The following is a 19,185-nucleotide window of genomic DNA, read 5'->3' as shown; positions in this document are numbered from 1 at the left end:
TTATTTTTTGGGCTAAGGTATTTTACTAGGGTGGGAATAAAAACCTAGACGTATTTTTGTGGCTATTGGACCTATTTTTGGTGTTAGAAAGGCTTAGGCCCAAGTGGAGGGCAAAGGTTGCATGGTCTTATCATGCACCTAGATGTAGCCTAACTAAACCCAAAGATTCCATCCTTGGCCACCTGTCGCCACCGGCCCGAACGGGCCTCGGCGGTCGCGAAGACGGTCGAGCTCGCTTATTATTTTAGTTTTGAAAATGTATTGGATTATTAGAACGACTTGTTCTCAAACTGAGACCTTGTCGATCCTATCCAATTTATTTATTAAAACGTCTCACCAATCCATATTAATCCCAAGCGGGACCCTCCATGGATTAGTGGTTTTCGTAAAAGGAGGGTTCGTGGAGTCGCCACCAATGTTTTACTCAAAACATTGGAAAAAGGGATAAGGCAATTGATTTTATAAATCAACTTTGGCCATTACAACCAGAGTTGGGTAAGGGAGTCGGTTACGCGTGGGGAAGGTGTTAGCACCCCACAGCGCCCCTTTCGGGTTCCCTATGACAGATTATTTTCTAAAATAACAGCGTAAAATTACTAAATTACCCCTATTTATTCTAAGCAATTATAAATTAACTATCTACATGATGACAGTTTAAATATGCACACAGAAAGCAGTAAAAGGAAGGATTTAAGAAGAAACCTCTTGAAGCGTGCTTTTATATATTGAGTAAAACTGGGAAGCTTTTTGGCGTTCCCTCGCTCTACAAGCTCGCTCGCTCCTTCCTAAAAACTTTTGACTATGGAAATCCGGAGGATTTCCCTTCGACTAGGTTCGAATCTCCAAGCTAAGTGCTCGGAATTCCAGAACTTCGTCGGATCGACTCCCAGAGAGATTTCTAGGGCAGAACACTGCTCAAAAACCCCAGAATACTCAAGGAGGGAGTCAAAACTGAGTATGAAAGTGTGGAGGAACGTCCAAATGACGTCCTATATATAGGAGTGAGGCGCAATACGGCCTCTGACATCAATACGGCCCGTACCGAAATTTTGAACTACGGTACGGCCGTATTGAATTTGGTACGGCCGTACTGAAGTTCAAAACTTCAATACGGCCGTATTGAGTTCAGTACGGCCGTATTGTAGTTCAAAATGTTCAGTACGGCCGTACTGAACCTCTAGGAGGCCGTATTGATCTTCAATCCTCCCACATTCTTATTTTAAGCTACTCTAAGACCTCTAAACCTACAGACAATCATCCTAAAGTCTTCCAGGGACTTCTAGGAGTCCTTTTGGCTGACTTTCCTTCAGTCTTCGAGAGTCTTCGAGTCTTATTTCCGACCCGGACAATTTTAGGGGTCTACAGCTGCCCCCCCTTTACTTAGTCAAACGGTGTTTTGGTGTACCGGCTGACAAGTAAAGGAGTTGACCCAATTGTCCGGGGAATAAGCCATCCTTCCGACTTGTAGTGTCTTCAGGTGGGAAAATTGTTGAGTAGCCTCTCCAGGTGGGTGCATACCTCCGCGCTTCTAGTCACTTTGGTAGCGTGAGTCTTTCCCTCTCCAGGGTGAGTTTGCCCTCTCCAGGGTGAGTTTGCCCTCTCCGGGGTGAGTATTAGTCGTCGCCTCTCCAGACTTGTGCGTGAGTCTTGCCCTCTCCAGGGTGAGTTTGCCCTCTCCAGGGTGAGTTTGCCCTCTCCGGGGTGAGTATTAATCGTCGCCTCTCCAGACTTGTGCGTGAGTCTTGCCCTCTCCAGGGTGAGTTTGCCCTCTCCAGGGTGAGTTTGCCCTCTCCGGGGTGAGTATTAGTCGTCGCCTCTCCAGACTTGTGCGTGAGTCTTGCCCTCTCCAGGGTGAGTTTGCCCTCTCCAGGGTGAGTTTGTCGTCGCCTCTCCAGACTTGTGCGTGAGTCTTGCCCTCTCCAGGGTGAGTTTGCCCTCTCCAGGGTGAGTATTAGTCGTCGCCTCTCCAGACTTGTGCGTGAGTCTTGCCCTCTCCAGGGTGAGTTTGCCCTCTCCAGGGTCTGCCTCCGTGTTCTTGACGACATTGGCAATGTGAGTTTGCCCTCTCCAGGGATTTGAGATGATTTTTGTCTCCACAGTCCACGATGCTGCTTCGACGGTTTGATTTTGGTGCCACTGAGGGCTGGATAACGCAGGGATCCGTCTAGGGGATGTGCAGTCATTCATAGGTTCCTGTGCCCCAACTTGCATTGCATTGTTGGTACCCATTGAGGAATTTCTGTTTCCTTGGGGTGTAGACACAGATGCTCTTCTTGAATTGAGCGATGCCTTATGTTTGGCTGACGTCCTTTGACGTTGGTGGAGTATCCCGGTTATCTTTATTCGGGTATCTCTTTTGGGTTTTCTGATTTTGTCGCCTCTATGTAGGCTGTTATCCGCTGGGGGATTTTGTCATTGATTGTGATTAGCCTCTTCTGTTAGGCAGATCATCTTGACGCTTGATGTTTGGCTAAAAGCCGGATTCCGCTTGGGGAATATTTATTGATATTTTTTATTTTTTTCCTTTTTTGAAAGAGTGCCTCTGAGTAGGCAAATTATCTTGATGTTCAGTGTTCGGCTGAGTGCCGGATTCCTCTTGGGGAATGGTTATTGATCTTTTTGTGATTTTTCTTGAAGGGGTGCCTCTGAGTAGGCGACTGGGGATTTAGGGATCTTATGTATCCCAGAGTATTATTTAGGAAGCCTCTGCAGGCTTAGCCTCACTCAACACTTGAGTTGGAGAGCTATCTTCACTGAGGAAGTGTTAAGTCCTTTGACTTGTATATACTGTTTGGATGATCGCACTTCCATTGGGGATTGCGTCGATTTTGCTTTGATAGCTCTCGCTGGGGATTTTTCCGTGAGCTTGAGCTGAGGTTCCCTCTGGGGAGTATTATTTCTGCGAGCCTCTCCAGGCTCAGTTATTCTGCATACTGTGGAGGATGTGGAGTATTATTTTGGTAAGCCTCTCCAGGCTTAGTTATTCGGTACAAATTGTTTGTTGGATTTTCTATATCCTTGCCTTTTTTATTTTCGGCTTTTTCTGTATTTTGCCTTTTCTTCTGATTTGGCTTTTTCTGTATTTTGCCTTTTTTATGTTTTTGGCTTTTGCTGTACAGAAATTAAAAGTGCTAAAGAAATTAAATTCAGTTATTATGAGAGAGTATTATTTCGGCAAGCCTCTCCAGGCTCAGTTATTTTGTAGGAGTATTATTTCGGCAAGCCTCTCCAGGCTCAATTATTCTGAAGGAGTATTATTTCGACAAGCCTCTCCAGGCTCAATTATTCTGTACGAGTATTATTTCGGCAAGCCTCTCCAGGCTCAATTATTCTGAGAGAGTATTATTTCGGCGAGCCTCTCCAGGCTCAGTTATTTTGAGAGTATTCTTTCGGCAAGCCTCTCCAGGCTCAGTTATTCTGTATGATGCTGTTGATTTTCTGAATCTTTGTATTTTGCTTGCTGCTGTCATACACAAGCAATTTTCTTTTTTTCTATTTTATGCGGTTGCCTCATGATAAGGTCTTTGAATGTGCAACTAATGTGTGTGTGATGCACAAATGCAATACAATTTTTTATTTTTGTTCATTTATTTAGAAAAGTGAGTGGCTCTCCCTATCCTCTTCTTCTTGGAGGACTTTCTGTCATTGACGCGAGGGAGTATTTTTGTGAGCCTTTATGCAGGAGATTATGGATTTTACAGGAACCCCTCCAATTTTCTTTTATTGACCGATTAATAATGGAATTTCGTACAATTTTTATGAAAAACCAATTCAGAGGCATAATCACATGGTCAAGAAAGAAAAGAAACAAATGGATATTTTTATTGATATTCACAAGTGTTTTTTACAGAAAGATATACAGAAGGAAATTTCTGAAGAATGGCTGGCCAAGGTAGGCTATATACATTGGGCTTAACAATTATATCTGTAATTGTTGCTCTTTACGTTCCCTTAATTGCTTCGGCCTGAGACAGGAGTGTAGATACTGCAAGACGCTTGCTTCTAGAAGATTATCACTTGAACCGCCTTTCGGTTTTCGGTTCAAGTGATCGTTGCTTGCTTTGTTTTTATATCTTATTCTTTTGTCCCTAACTTTTGCTTAGGACGTATCCTAACGGGGTAAATTTGCCTTTGTTTTGCCTAGTACCCTTGTACTGGCAGGCTTTTTATTTTGCCCTAACTTTTGCCTAGGATGCCCTTTTTGGGTTTTCATCCTAGCGGGCCTATGCAAGCAACGTCTTCAAGCATAGTACTTCTTTACCACGTCAGTGTTGACTAAGTATCGAAGTTCTTCTCCATCCATGTTTGTGAGGATCAATGCTCCTTCTGAGAAGGCTCGTTTTTCCACGTATGGTCCTCCGTGATTTGGGGCATACTTTTCGATTTTGTCCTTTTGAGTTGGTAGTAATTTCTTCATTACCAACTCTCCCTCATGGTAGACTCGAGGGTGGACTTTCTTGTCAAAAGCCTTTTTGATCTTCCTCTGATAGGCTTGACCATGGCATATGGCGTTCAGCCGTTTCTTTTTGATAGGGTTCAACTGGTCATATTGGCTTTGAACCCATTCTGCCTCGGAAAGTTTTGTTTCCATGATTACCCTTAGATAGAATATCTCGACTTCGATGGGTAGAACTGCCTCCACCCCATAAACGAGTGAGAATGGAATAGCTCCTGTAAATGGACGTACTGAAGTCCTATAGCCATGAGGAGCGAAGGGTAACATCTCGTGTCAGTCTTTAAATGAGACAACCGTCTTTTGTACTATTTTTTGATGTTCTTATTGGTTGCCTCGACTGCCCCATTCATCTTTGGCCGATATGGGGAAGAGTTGTGGTGTTGGATCTTGAATTCTTGGCACAGTTCTTCCACCATTTTATTATCCAGATTAGATCCATTATCAGTGATGATTTATTTCTCCATGCTTCCACTAGATTATCCTAAAATCTTTTGGGACAAGAGAGAAAAGAAAAGAAAGATATTTTTATTCTGAAGTTTGTGTTTTAGAGGGGATTTATTTTTTCAAAAATGGTTTTTGTAAGAATGGGTGGCCAAGGTGGGCTTATGTGTTTAGGCTTGTTTGATTAAACACTTATGAAGTTAAGAAAATCTTTGTTTATTGCCGTTGTGATTTTGACAACTTGGATAGCTTCTCTTGAACCTTTCTTTTTGAATTCGGTTCATGGTACCATCATGGATTTCTTTTGTTTTTTGATTGTCCTTATTTTTGCCTAAAACATCCTTTTGTGGCGTTTTAGCGGACTTTTGTTTTTATTCATTTTTTGCAACCCTAACTTTTGCCTAGGTCACCCTTTCGTGGGATTCCTAGCGGGTTTTTTGCTCTTATTTTTGCGCAGTCCCTTTTTGGGTTTCCTGCCGAGCTTTTTTGTTTTTAGGATTTCTTTTTATCCATGATGGCACTTGTCGAGGCCAAGGGGAGGTGCTCCAAGTTGTCACACACATTTCCACATAAAAATGATGTGGGTTTATTATTATTAAGATGATTTTAACCTCATTCATGTTTATTCAAACAGGGTTAAAAAATGTGGTTTAGAATTTTATTATAAGCAAGAAAAGAAGCAATGAGAAAGAATGATTTTATTATAATCATAGTGGAAACATGTGTCCTTATTTCATCACTGATAAGGGTCCCAGTGTTGACCTCTTTTATCTCTCGGCCATGCCCCAAATTCACAGTCTCCAATTTCTCTTGACGAGTTGGAGTAAGCGAGCTTCTCGTTTTAGCAGTCTTTGCAGATCCGGAGAGATGGTCTCCTCATCACTCTCCAACTCAACCCATTCACTTTTGGATCCCGGTCAGAGCGAACAATTACAGACATAATTATTTTATTGGTTCTGTTTAGGTTTAGAATTTATTAATGTTAATGGGGAAAGAGAGAAAAGAATAAAAAGAGAATAATGTGTGAAATATGCCTCTTTATTGATATATGTATGTAAAACTGTACAAAATCCCTTATTTACATGAAAAGGTTCTCATGATCTTGGGTACTGATCATGAGTCCCTAAAAGAGAAATATGAAGGGGCCCTATCGTGGCTTGTTCTTCTCTCTACTCCTGCTTTGGCCGAAGATTCTTGCTCACGTCAGGCGCTGTTGAATCAAAAGTAATCCACCCGGCATCAATAAGGTCTTGGACCTTGTATTTGAGAGCTGGGCATTTCTCTGTTGAATGCCCTGATGCCCCCGAGTGGTATAGGCATTTATCTTGTGGTTTGTACCACTCGGGATAAGGTGGATCCATCTTCCTTGGTGGAACGTAAGCTAGAAGACGTGCTTCCACTAGCTTCGGCAGGAGATCGCTATATGTGGTCGGAAGTTTATCAAACTTTCTCACAGGGTTGAATTGCGACTTTCCTGACTTCGAAGTGGAAGAAGATGAGGGAATGGTTATAGCATTGACTCCTCCTTCCTTCTTCTTCCCAAAGGTCTTCTTGGCTTTAAATGATTGGGAAGGTTTAACTAGCTTCCCACTTTTCAGCTCTTGTTCCACTTTTCCTTCAACATGATGGGACTCATGGTCACTGTGCTCAGCCCCGTGTATGTTGTGGTGACGCATGAGTTCCATCATTTGCGCCATTTGCTCCTTGAGCTGTGAGAGCTCGGCTGTAAGCTTCTTAATTTGTTCCTCCATTGCGTCCATCTTCTTGATTTTTTTGCGCGCGCGTGAGGACAGAGAGATGACCAGCCACTTTCTAAAATGAATGTTTATTCTAATTAGCTTATTTATGATATGAATACACTCTTGATGTGAGCTTGATAATCTTTCATCTTTGAGGCGCTGCCTTTTTAAGATGAAAGTTTATCACCCTCCCTAGGCTATTATCTCTCCACAACGGAGAATCTCAATAGTCACGGGTCTCTTTCACTCACATCGAGAGGGTATTAGTGAACCTATAAATGATGATGAGGATGCATGAGGTATTATTGATAATGATGCCTATGCTCCTTACTTTTATTATATTTTCACACATGATTTTTCCTCTCATGTCATGGTATTTTCATGCATGGGGATTATTCTTAGACCTTATCACGAGGTTATTTATTAATGCACAAACAATTGCATATAAGCATTTACACAAACAATTCACTCATCCACGAACAGTCACGAGCGAATCACGAGGTAGGGGTCTCCTGCAGAAAAGTGCATATTCAAGGAGGATCTAACTGTTCTCACTTGGTCAAAGGCCCCCAAGGTGCCCCCATTATAGGGACCCAATTCCTCTCATCGTAGGTCGATGGAAAGCTCCAACGCACCGTCGGACTCAAGTTCATGGTTATCACCTTGAGTGATGTTTTTCCGACAACGGTCTCGTAGGCTCCTATAGACCCATTCAACCGGCCGTACTAACATCCACTCCCTATGGATTACCACTCATGCCCCCGGGTATAGAGGGAACTGTTGTGTGCAAAGGTTTGTGTGCAATTTATTTCAAACAATTGCGGAAATTTAAACAAACAACAGTTATTTAAAGCCAAATATATAAAGCATGTTATCATACAAGCAAGGGGTAATGAAGTAATTTTTAACTATTATTTGTTAAAAATAATCTGTCACTAAATGGGACTGACTCTCGAGGCTTCCCCAGTGAAGTCGCCATCTGTCGCCACCGGCCCGAACGGGCCTCGGCGGTCGCGAAGACGGTCGAGCTCGCTTATTATTTTAGTTTTGAAAATGTATTGGATTATTAGAACGACTTGTTCTCAAATTGAGACCTTGTCGATCCTATCCAATTTATTTATTAAAACGTCTCACCAATCCATATTAATCCCAAGCGGGACCCTCCATGGATTAGTGGTTTTCGTAAAAGGAGGGTTCGTGGAGTCGCCACCAATGTTTTACTCAAAACATTGGAAAAAGGGATAAGGCAATTGATTTTATAAATCAACTTTGGCCATTACAACCAGAGTTGGGTAAGGGAGTCGGTTACGCGTGGGGAAGGTGTTAGCACCCCACAGCGCCCCTTTCGGGTTCCCTATGACAGATTATTTTCTAAAATAACAGCGTAAAATTACTAAATTACCCCTATTTATTCTAAGCAATTATAAATTAACTATCTACATGATGACAGTTTAAATATGCACACAGAAAGCAGTAAAAGGAAGGATTTAAGAAGAAACCTCTTGAAGCGTGCTTTTATATATTGAGTAAAACTGGGAAGCTTTTTGGCGTTCCCTCGCTCTACAAGCTCGCTCGCTCCTTCCTAAAAACTTTTGACTATGGAAATCCGGAGGATTTCCCTTCGACTAGGTTCGAATCTCCAAGCTAAGTGCTCGGAATTCCAGAACTTCGTCGGATCGACTCCCAGAGAGATTTCTAGGGCAGAACACTGCTCAAAAACCCCAGAATACTCAAGGAGGGAGTCAAAACTGAGTATGAAAGTGTGGAGGAACGTCCAAATGACGTCCTATATATAGGAGTGAGGCGCAATACGGCCTCTGACATCAATACGGCCCGTACCGAAATTTTGAACTACGGTACGGCCGTATTGAATTTGGTACGGCCGTACTGAAGTTCAAAACTTCAATACGGCCGTATTGAGTTCAGTACGGCCGTATTGTAGTTCAAAATGTTCAGTACGGCCGTACTGAACCTCTAGGAGGCCGTATTGATCTTCAATCCTCCCACATTCTTATTTTAAGCTACTCTAAGACCTCTAAACCTACAGACAATCATCCTAAAGTCTTCCAGGGTCTTCTAGGAGTCCTTTTGGCTGACTTTCCTTCAGTTTTCGAGAGTCTTCGAGTCTTATTTCCGACCCGGACAATTTTAGGGGTCTACACCACCAAGTTGCATCTAGGGTTCATTTGAGTTTCATTTAGTGTGCATTTGGAATTGTGAATTTTGGCCAATGCAACCCTAAATGCAACCCTAGATGCCTCCCACTCTTATAAATACCCTAGGCTATGCATCATGTAAATACTTTGGAAATTGAATATAAAGGGAGCATTTTTTCCTTTATATCATCCTTAGTCACCCTTGGCTAAATCCGGCCACCACCCATCCTATCTCCACCTTGAGAGCAAAACCCTAGAAGTGGCCTTCATCTACCTTGAAGTGAGCCAAACCCTAGAGTGCCCTCTCAAACCTTTCATCAAATACTTCACCCACACTCTCCATTTTTGTCCATTCCACCTTATTCCTTCTCTAAATCACGCATCACTCTTGAAGGACTCCTTGGAGTAGGCGTCCTCTCCCTTGCTCATCATCTCAAGTTCATGCAAGCTAGGATGCCATCATCTGGTCATTAGTATAAGGAACCACAATCACATCACAATTCACACAAATCTTACAATTAACCCTATGCCAAGGCCACGCCACATCTCACATAAGTGATACGTGTTAATTGCCTCACTCATCCCACACCATGCCAGGGGCACGCCCTCCCTGTAGCATAACTTACCCAGGGGTCGTCTCATCCCTGGTCATTAGTGTGAGGAACCACAATCATATCACATCAACATCTCATTTAATGTCAACATACTCACATCATGTTATCAATTCAATTTTAAAATAGTAGATATAATGTATATATTTGTACGAAGGCAGCACACCACATTCCATGTCTAGATCATCAATTTTACCAAATAATGTAACAATAATATTAATAAATTAATATAAATCCATATTGAATCATCAATTTAGTAGAATCTTAACTCAAATAATAAATCCCTCAACACAGAATGATGGAGGACCATCCAAGGAAGATGTATACATGAAGACCATTGGACCTTCTATAGAAGAGGTGCTTCTTAGACCTTTGCTCCTCATGAGCATTGATTATGATTCCTCTTATTAGTCTCTTGATTTTCCATTGTACATACTTGTATAGTTTGATTTCTTGTACTTTGTATATAGTAGATACTTGTATAGGTATATTTTTGCCTTTGTATTTGAGAGGCACTCTATTTCCTTTGCTAGCTATTGTATATTGTTTCTAGGGTAGGTTACTTGGACACTTTGACTCCATTTAACCTAATCTAGAAATACACTCTTTTCTTAGTTTTCTAGTAGTAGGATTGGGAATGACATTAGCAAGCTAGAGAGTGTTACTAGCAATTGGGCCTAGAGGTGGGCCTAAGCAAAATTTTACATATTGGACTCATTTTACTCCTAATTTTTCATAGATTTGATTTAGCTAGGTTCCATTCACATTGGATGAACCTAACTAAACCAAATCAACATTTTCAAAACCGGTTGGAGTAAAATAAAGTGCAAAGAGCCGCCCACCTTGGTTTGTGTTCACATTGCCCGAATTGCTTGTCTCCTCTCAAGCTTAGAAGCTTGAAGCACAAGCTTCTCCTTAGCTTTCTTACCAAGCAAGCTAAGTGAGTAGCTTGCTCTCCAAGCCTCTAGACCATGGACGGTTAGCTAGACCTTACCATGGTTCCTAGTGAACCATGGTTAAGGCTAGCTTGCTCTCAAAGCTTCCTACTCCTATATATTTGTTTTTCCTTCTTTGTAAAACACTTTTGGCATATATTTTAGAGATAATTCAGATATTGTTCAGATTTCTCTCTACTAAAAGTCCCTAAACCTCTTTGATATTCATCCAATTCTCTTATCCATTCCCTAGAAGAGTGTGGTGAGAATTGAAGAGACTTATCTCTTCATCAAGGAGTGGCGTCTCTTGGGAGAGTTCTCCACCAAACCGTGGTGGTTCTAAGGTCTCTACTTCCATTAGAGACCTTAGCAAAGCTTAAGAAGAATCAAGGAGCCGAAGATCTAGAGAGGAACTTGAAGAGGATTCACATCAATCCGGATTCTCCAACAAGTTTTCCATCACAGAAATAATCCAATTTTTCCAGATCATCATTCTTACAAATTAAATATATATTTTTAATCCTCAACACATACAAAATCTAATGGGATCATCAATTCCTCAAACAAAAATAATCCAATTTTTCCAAAACCTAACTTACAGTTACTTTTCTATAATTCCGTTCTCTCTCCCAAATCATCATTCTTACAAATTAAATATATATTTCTAATCCTCAATACATGTAAAATCTAATGGGATCATCAATTCCTCAAACAGAAATAATTATTAAATTACTCATAATCTTAAGGGACTCTTCCTCTACCCAATTCCTCATGTAACTCTACATACAAATAATCCCCTTTTCCCCCGTACCTCGATAAGTAGTTGCTAAAATTAAAATAGAGATCTCATTGGTATCCTCCTCTAAGTGCCCCTTGATCTTCAGAGAGTGTAGAAGGAAAAGAAGAGAATGTAGAAGAAAGAAGTCAGAACTAAAAGAAGTCAAAACTGAAAGAAATGCTTTTTGAGAGTGTCAGAGCGCTCTTTTTATAGGCATCAAGAGTGGCCGAAACGGCCTGTTTCAAATTTAGAACGGCCCGTTCTGGACTCTTCGTGATGTGTAAAATTTCACATCCAGAACGGCTCATTCTCACACCAGAACAGCCTGTTCTGCGGTTGCATTTAACCCATAACGGCCATATTTGGAACGGCCCATTCCCAACTAGGGTTATAGGCCTTTTTTGTAATTTGGAACGCCCCGTTCCAATTTGAGAATGCCCCGTTCCCAACTAAGATTTGTAGGCACTTTTAATATTTTGGAACGGCCCATTCCAATCTGGGAACAACCCGTTCTGAGATACTAAATCACCCTCATTTTAGTAGTTTGGAACGGTTCATTTTGGGCTACTAAATCACCCCTATTGGGCTTTGGGCCTTCATACAATCTGTGAAAATTGGGCTGTTACAATTCTTCCCTCCTTTTAGAAATTTCGTCCCCGAAATTCACCTAAAAAAAGAAATAGATAGACTCCTCGCATCTTGCTTTTTAATTCTCATGCAACCTCACTACCTTACTGATGTACAACTCTAACAATCTCACCAAGGAATGTCTATTATCAACGAGGGTAAGGCATGTAAACTTGGTGAGTCTATCCACTATAACCCAAAAAAAATCAAATTTCGTAATCATCTTAGGCAAGCTTACAACCAAGGTTTATCTACACACTATCTCACTTCCTAAAATGGGATGTCTAAAGGCTGCAAAAGTCCTAAAGACTTCTAGCATACTAAACACGAGTACACAAATTCCTCTATTCTTCTCTTCACCTTAGGCCACTACGCTTCCGCTGCGCCACTTTAATACATCTTAGTAGCTCCTAAATGAATACTAAGAGTACTCTTATGTCCTTCCTCTAAGATCATCTTCCTTAATTCAGGATTACTAAGCACCCATGTTTTGTTCTTGTACCTCAAAACAACGTCGATTCCTACTCAGAAAAGCTTATCTATACTCCTACCAAACTTCTCCACTTGGTTCACTAAGAAAGGCTCTAACTCCTGTGCTTCTCTAATCTCATCCATTAATTCACTAATCACTTTCAACATACTCAATTCAATGCTCCTAAGGGTAAGTTCACACACAAAGCTTAAGTTTCTAATTCTTCAATCAAATCCATCCTTTAAATCATCAAAGATAATAGGTGAATGGTCATCCTAATCAAGGCATCTACCACAATATTAGTTTTACTTTTATGACCCTCTCTAGGTATACATACTCGGTCTCTAAATCTCACCACTCCCCTATAACCAAGGCAACTTCTCATCCATTATCTTGTCCTATAGCCTCACGTTTTACCACAAAAAATGAATCATTTAAATGTGCTTTTCCAATTTCCTTCAACAATCCACTCGTTACTCGAGTCATACCTAGTTTCACACTACTAGGAGTAATCTCACAAGTCAAACTTAAATCCTTAGACCGAGCCAAAAGGTCTATCTCTCTGATCTTAAGGGAAGTTAACTATAGAGGTTTCTTACTCAAAGCATCGACCACTATATCGGCTTTACTCAAATAACTACTAAGATTAAAATCCTAATCCTTAAGAAATTTCAACTATCTCTTTTGTCTCATATTCAACTCTTTTGGTCAAAAGATATTTAAGGCTCTTATGATCACTAAATACCTCAAGCTTAGAATCATATCGGTAGTGTCTCCAAATCTTAGAATAAATATTACAACCGCTAACTTAAGGCCATGGGTAGGTAATTCCTCTCATGAATTTTCAATTGCCTGGAATCATAAGCTACTACTTTTCTTTCTTGCATCAACACTCCACCCGAACCTATCATAGAAAAATTAACATTTACCACAAAAGACTTACTAAGATCATCCAATGCTAACATTGGTGCACTAGTCGATCTTTCCTTAAGAGTTTAGGACACTTACTATCTCACACAAAGACAACACTCTTCTTAGTCAATCTTCTCAAAGGTAATGCTATCTTAGATATTTACTCAATAAATCTCTAACAGTAATGAGCTAACCCAAGAAACTCCTAACCTCACTAATAGACTCAAGTATCTCCTACTTAAGCACAACTTCTATCTTATATAGATCTACGTTATACCTCCGCTAGAAATTACAGGACCTAGAAAACTCACTTCATACAATCAAAATCATACTTAGATAATTTAGCCTAAATTTGTCTTGGATATAACCTTACTCTTAACTCCAATCTGATGATATTACACCCTAAGGTCAATCTTACTAAACACATAAACACTCACTAATTGATCCATAAGGTCATCTATCCTCATATCAACATACATGCATATCAAATCATATTAGAATACCTACTTTAAACCTTCATATATACCATCCCTAAGCATGTGCGAATCAATCATCGTTTACTCCATATAGCATGTACATGAACCAACTTTACCACATAGCATCATACCATCTTAAATAACCTCTCAATGATAACACCTCAAAGCATCATATCCAAATCAGTTTTTATCCTTGCTTTGCCTAACAACTCAAAAACATCATGACAACATAAACCTCCCTTCAACAACTGTCAAAGCAAATGACACACAGAGAGTTATACTCATCCCAATGATCTCAAACCTATCTCAAAAGAAAGCTAAGAGAATAATCTACAACTATTGTGAAGGTATGAGATTCTAAAAAGATCATCTTCTTAGCTAAACAAATTCTAGAAACCACAACAAATATATTTAGCCCTTACAACTAGACCTCTGATTACCAAAGCAGTTATAACTGGAGTTCTAGACCTCTGTTTTATCTAATTCCAGTTCCATTGGAAAGATAATGTCCAAGGCCTAAACTTTCCTGAAGACTAAATCTAATTATGTTTATACGGTACTCATACTGGCACAACAAAACTGCAGCGAAAACATCTCCTACACCAGACAATAATAGTGTATGAACATCTAAGGCCACAAAAATACCTTAACCCTTCCAAACTCACTCCTTTCACTGCAAACTCATATCCAAGCTTCCTACTACAATCCTAAACAAAAATAACTCACATATTCAACACAAAAGTCTTAGAAACTGAAATAAAATCCATATGCAACCTAAACCATAAAAAGTCAACATGCAAGCATCAAACTCCAAAAATCATCAACACTTCAATCTCTCCTTAAGAATACCAAAACTCTAATTCTCAACATACAACCTCCTTGGATTCAATTGCTACAACTATAGATTTCAAAAACTCCACCAATCGTAAACTCTTAATACACTCGAGAAATCAATGTCTCACCCGCATCCAAGGTTCTAATAGTTCTAGTTGGTTAGCACAAGGCTTCATCCACTACTACTGGTACATATGCTCGCAACACAAGCGATACCACTCAACCATTACTTCTTACATAAGCAAGAAGTATTGTAGACCCCTAAAATTGTCCGGGTCGGAAATAAAGCTTGAAGACTCTTGAGGATTGAAGGAAAGTCAACCAGAAGGACTCATGGAAGGCCCTAGGAGGATTCTCTGTAGGTCTAGAGGTCTTGTAATAGCTCAAAATAAGGAAGTGGAGGGAATGAAGCCCAATACGGCCTCCCAAAAGTTCAGTACGGCCGTATTGAACATTTTGAACTACAATACGGCCGCACTGAACTCAATACGGCCGTATTGAGGTTTCTTGAACTTCAATACGGCCGCACTGAACTCAATACGGCTGTATTGAGGTTTCTTGAACTTCAATACGGCCGTACTGAATTCAATACGGCCGTATTGTAGTTCAAAACTTCAATACGGGCCGTATTGACTCCAGGGCCCGTATTGCGCCTGTTCCCTATAAATAAGACGTCATTTGGACGTCATTCTACACTTGGACACTGAGTTTGAACCCTCTTCTTGAGTATTCTGGGTTTTTTTGAGTAGTGCTCTGCCTAGAAATCACTCGGAGAGTTGATCCGACAAAGTTCTCGAGTTCTGAGCTTTTTGCTTGAGTCTCGAACGGAGTCGAAGGGAAATCCTCCGAATTTCCATAGTTAAAATTTTCTAGGAGGGAGCGAGCGGGCTTGTAGAGCGAGGGAACGCCAAAAAGCTTCCCAGTTTTACTTGAATATAAAAGCACGCTTCAAAGGTTTCTTCTTAAAGACCTTCCTTTTACTGCTTTCTGTGTGTATATTTAACTGTCATCATGTAGATAGTTAAGTTATAATTGTTTAGAATAAATAGGGGTAATTTAGTAATTTTGCACTATTATTTTTAGAAATAATCTGTCATAGGGAACCCGAAAGGGGCGCTGTGGGGTGCTAACACCTTCCCCACGCGTAACCGACTCCCTTACCCGACTCTGGTTGTCATGGCCGAAGTCGATTTTTGAATCGATTGCCTTAAACTTCTTTTTCCAATGTTTTGAGTAAAACATTGGTGGCGACTCCATGAACCCTTCCTTTTTATGAAAACCGCTAATCCATGGAGGGTCCCGCTTGGGATTAACATGGATTGGTGAGCCTTTTAATAAAATTGCTCGTTTGACAAGGTCTCAGTTTGAGAATAAGTCATTCTAGCAATCCATATTTTTAAAACAAATAAAAGAGTCCAACCATCCATCGCGAATGCCGAAAGCCCGTTTCGGGCCGGTGGCGACAGATGGCGACTTCACTGGGGAAGCCTCGAGAGTCAGTCCCATTTAGTGACAGATTATTTTTAACAAATAATAGTTAAAATTATTTTATTACCCCTTGTTTGTATGATAACATGCTTTATTTATATGGCTTTAATAACTGTTGTATGTTTAGTTTCTGCAATTGTTTGAAATATAAATTGCACACAAACCTTTGCACACAACAGTTCCCTCTATACCCGGGGGCATGAGTGGTAAGCCATAGGGAGTGGATGTTAGTACGGCCGGTTGTCGAATGGGTCTATAGGTGCCCGTAGACCGTTGTCGGAAAGCATCACTCAAGGTGATAACCATGAACTCGAGTCCGACAGTGCGTTGGAGCTTTCCATCGACTTACGACGAGAGGAATTGGGTCCCTATAATGGGGGCACCTTGGGGGCCTTGGACTGGTGAGAACAGTTAGAACCACCTTGAATATGCACCTTTCTGCAGGATACCCCTACCTCGTGATTCGCTCGTGACTGTTCGTGGATGAGTGAATTGTTTGTGCATTTTTATGTGACATTGTATGAGCATACATTGCACCTTTTAAACATACAACATTCCTTTTTAAATAATAAGAATAAATAGAAATAAGAATCTTCCATTACATGGTGTTAACATCTACCTTCATCACATTCATATAGGTAGTTTCCCTTTTCACCCTAAAAATACAAAAAAAATATATATTCAAAAAACAAAGAAAAATGATATTTACCCAAAACCAAGCAATATCATGCATCATCTTAGGGACATCCCGAAAACATGATAATGCTTAGTTCAATAAACACAATGCATGCATATTCAACATCATCATCTCATATCATGCATATAGATCATGGAGGGATCTAGGAGTCATTCATTTCATACATCTCTCCTAGTAATCCATTAATAACATTAATAAAAAGAAAAAATTAATCGATGCGTATGTTCAAAGAATGGATCGCACGCCGTTCGTTATCAAGTGTAAGCCAACAACCGCGCCAAGCGAACACACGTCAACTCCGTTGTTGGTAATCAAGACAAACAAAGGGGAAGGTCCAACACCATTAAGGATCACCGCTCCAAGGCCTTTCCCTTACGAATCAAATAAGGCTGTCCCGTGGATATACGACATCCACTCTTCTGCCAACAGCAATATCTCCAACATCGCTGGACTTGGGGGCATGACTAGGAGTGGCAGGATCTAGACTCCCGAAGATCTTCACGATAAAGCTCCTAAGAATAAAGGAAAAGAAAAGGAGAAAACCGAGGAAAATAAAGAATCCGAGGAGGAGACTGACGAGCTGTTAAAGTATATCCGACAGAGCGAGTACTCCATCGTGGATCAACTTCATAGGACGCCCGCAAAGATTACCCTATTGTCGTTGATCCTAAGCTCCGAACCGCATCGACAAGCTCTGTTGAAAGTCTTGAACGAAGCATACGTGTCGCACACTATCTCCCAAGACAAGTTTGAGGGGATTGTTAGTCACATCACGGCTAATGATCACCTCACTTTCACCGATGAAGAGATCCCCGCCGAGGGACCTAATCACAACAAGCCCTTGCACATCTCCGTAAAGTGCAAGGAGTATCACATCGCAAAAGTCTTGGTAGACAACGGATCTTCCTTGAATGTGATGCCCAAAAGAACGCTTGATCAAGTGTCAATCAAGGGAGTCCAAATGCGCCCGAGCAACATGATCGTTCGAGCCTTCGACGGTTCTAAAAGAGAAGTGGTGGGAGAGATCAATCTTCCAATCCAAATTGGACCCACTATCTTTAATGTCGAATTCCAAGTGATGGACATTACTCCTGCATACAGCTGTCTCCTCGGCCGACCTTGGATTCATGATGCAAGAGCTATTCCTTCTACGCTCCACCAGAAAGTCAAGTTCATAGTGGGTGACAAACTGGTGACTGTACAAGCTGAAGATGACATACTCATCAGCAAGCCATCCGCCATACCTTACGTGGATGCAGCGGAGGAAGCTCTAGAAACCGCCTTCCAAGCATTGGAAATTGCCAATGTTGAAACGTTTCCCCGAGAAATGAAGAAGGTAGCCCATATGCTCACCAAGAATGGATACTTGCCTGGACAAGGACTTGGCAAGGATTCCCAAGGAATTCCCGAGCTACCCGTTATCAAGGATAATCCGGGGAAACAAGGGTTAGGATACAACCCTAATAAAGATCAAAGGACGAAGAGGAACCAAGATCCTTCTCGACGTTCTTTAAGCCAGATCTTTAGGAAGGCCGGTTCACAAGCATCGAGGCCGGTCGTCGTCATCAAGTGCTCTCCTCCTTCCGATAGGGATGTGTAAACCTGATGACTATTAGAGATTACTCCTCGGGGACAGCCCGACCCCCGAGCCTCGATAGGGCACATGTTTCCACTATGATTATAATAAAATCATTCTTCATTATTTCTTATTGCTTCTTTTCTTGCTTACAATAAAATTCTAGACCGCATTATTTAACCCTGTTTGAATAAACATAAATGAGGTTAAAATCGTCTTAATAAAAATAAACCCGCATCTTTTTTCATGTGGAAGTGTGCGTGACAACTTAGAGCACCTTTCCTTGGCTTCGACAAGTGCCATCATGGATAAAAAGAAATCTTTTAAAATAAAAGAAAGCTCGGCAGGAAACCCAAAAAGGGGGCTGCGCAAAAATAAGAGCAAAAGACCCGCTAGGAATCCCACGAAAGGGTGACCTAGGCAAAAGTTAGGGTTGCAAAAATGAACAAAAACAAAAGTCCGCTAAAACGCCACAAAAGGGTGTTTTAGGCAAAAATAAGGACAATCAAAAAGCGAAAATAAATCCATGATGGTACCATGAACCGAATTCAAAAAGAAGGGTTCAAAGGAAAGCTATCTAAGTTGTCAAAATCACAACGTCAATAAACAAAGATTTTCTTAACTTCATAAGTGTTTAATCAAACAAGCCTAAACACAATAAGCCTACCTTGGCCAGCCATTCTTACAAAAACCATTTTTTCAAAAATAAAATAATCCCCTCTAAAACACAAACTTTTGAAAATATATCCTTTCCTTCTTTTCTCTCTTGTCCCAACGATTTTTTAATAATCTAGTGGAAACATGGAGATATAGTGGTCAATAGGAGGGTTGACACATCTTCTAAAGGAAGGGAAAGATCATTGGGTTGATGACACAAAAAACAAATATGCATCATTCCTCGGTCATAAAAGTCGGCAGCGCACAGTCCGTCTGGAGGAATGGCAAAATCCAAGCAAAAAACGCATCGGTTAATTCTTTTGAAAAATG

This window comes from Cajanus cajan, chromosome 2 (assembly GCF_000230855.2).
Source record: "Cajanus cajan strain Asha chromosome 2, NIPB_CcT2T_4, whole genome shotgun sequence".
Taxonomy (NCBI): domain Eukaryota; kingdom Viridiplantae; phylum Streptophyta; class Magnoliopsida; order Fabales; family Fabaceae; genus Cajanus; species Cajanus cajan.
Note: the sequence above shows the minus strand (reverse complement) of the source record.